Source organism: Bubalus bubalis, chromosome 3, assembly GCF_019923935.1.
Source record: "Bubalus bubalis isolate 160015118507 breed Murrah chromosome 3, NDDB_SH_1, whole genome shotgun sequence".
Taxonomy (NCBI): Eukaryota; Metazoa; Chordata; class Mammalia; order Artiodactyla; family Bovidae; genus Bubalus; species Bubalus bubalis.
This window is the reverse complement of record NC_059159.1, coordinates 76,064,434-76,065,947: the sequence shown is the minus strand read 5'-3', so window position 1 is coordinate 76,065,947 and position 1,514 is coordinate 76,064,434. Positions and strand designations below refer to the sequence as shown.

The 1,514-nt window shown below is 46.3% G+C and overlaps 1 pseudogene; it reads right to left on the bottom strand.

Annotated features, from left to right (window-relative positions):
* Positions 1-234: 234 nt before the first annotated feature.
* On the bottom strand, positions 235-953 carry LOC102389880 (annotated as a pseudogene).
* Positions 954-1,514: the final 561 nt, after the last annotated feature.

Sequence of the window (1,514 nt, the reverse complement as noted above, 5' to 3'; positions counted from 1 at the left end):
GTTTTGGTAATCTAAAACTTACCAAAGTTTTATTACTCAAATAAATCTATTTTTTCCTGGATTTTCACACATTTTGACATAAATTTCTTTATTATCTTTTTTATTGTGGGGAGGGCTTGAAAATAGTGATAAAACACCCATGTGCAAACTTTTGCATGGATATAACATTTTCAAGCCCTTTGGGTAAATATCAAACAATTGCTGGATTATATGAAAATAGCTCGTTTAGTCTTATTAGAAACTGCAAACTGTCTTCCAAAGGTGGCTGTACCTTTCTGCATCCCCTCTAGGAATCAATGAGAACTCCAATTGCTCCACACCCTCATTGAGGTCCACAACTTGGATAATTTGCTCTATGTCTCGGTGTCCCACCTGATGACCCAGGAGTTTCCTCATGGCCTCTGGTAACTCACTGGTGCTTATCTCCCCATCACCATTGGTGTCAAACTCTCGGAAGGCATCTCGCAGTTCCTTTACTCCAATTATATCTACTGTCTCCGCCAGGAGTTTAGGTCCCATTAGCTCCACAAAGTCATCAAAATCCACGTGGTCACCCCGGTTCATATTGATCTGCTGGGACAGCTCAATGAGCTCCATCTCGGTGGGCATGTAACCCATGGTGAGCATGCAGTTACCCAGGTCCCGGCAGTTGATGTAGCCATCTTCGTCCTTGTCAAATTTTCTGATGGCCTCCCTGAGCTCTTCAGTCTCCTCTGGCCACAGAGATCTGTCAGGCTGCCTGTTCTCTGCAAAGCCCTTATGCAGGAAGATGAAGCCTGGGCCCAGCAGGTTGTGCATGACCACGCAGTTCTGAGCCAGCATCAGGAGGGGCCTGCGAAGCTCACGCTGGCTGCCAGCCCCTCCTCACTCATCTGCACCACTGTGTAGCTGGTCTCCTCTTGGCACATCTTCCTTGAGAGACAGACCAGTGCACACTTAACACAGTTGCCCATCCTAAGCTGAGGTAGCCCCTTTCAGGATCCCTGGTCTATGAAGGAGGCTCCTGGGGGCTATGAGACCTGAGTCCGGGTTCCCACCAACCCCAGCCTCCCTCTGCCTGTACCGTTTTTCCTCCAAGAATGGCTGAGTCCTCTCTCCTGTGCCTGTGCTCTCTTACTCTTCTGCCTGCTCCAGCTCCCTGATTTTTTTTTTTTTTTTTTTTTTGATGGATTGTGTATGTGTTCCTGTGTATGGGTTTAATTTTCCGGACACTTTCTTAAGGAGATGAAGGCAGGAGGGGAGAGTGCAGGCACAGAGAAAATCGCCTGGAGAGCTGATGGCAGAGGGCAGCTGAGCTGGAGAAGGCTGTGGGATCATCTACTCAGCTGAATGCGTCTTTTAGATGTATATGTCTTTCAGAAATATTTTCTCCCAGTATATGGCATGGCTTCTAATTCTCATCACATTGTCTTTTACTTGGCGGCTTTTTTTTTTTTTTTAATTTTAATGACGTCTAGATATGCAGATGACACCACCCTAATGGCAGAAAGTGAAGAGGAACTAAAAAGCCTCTT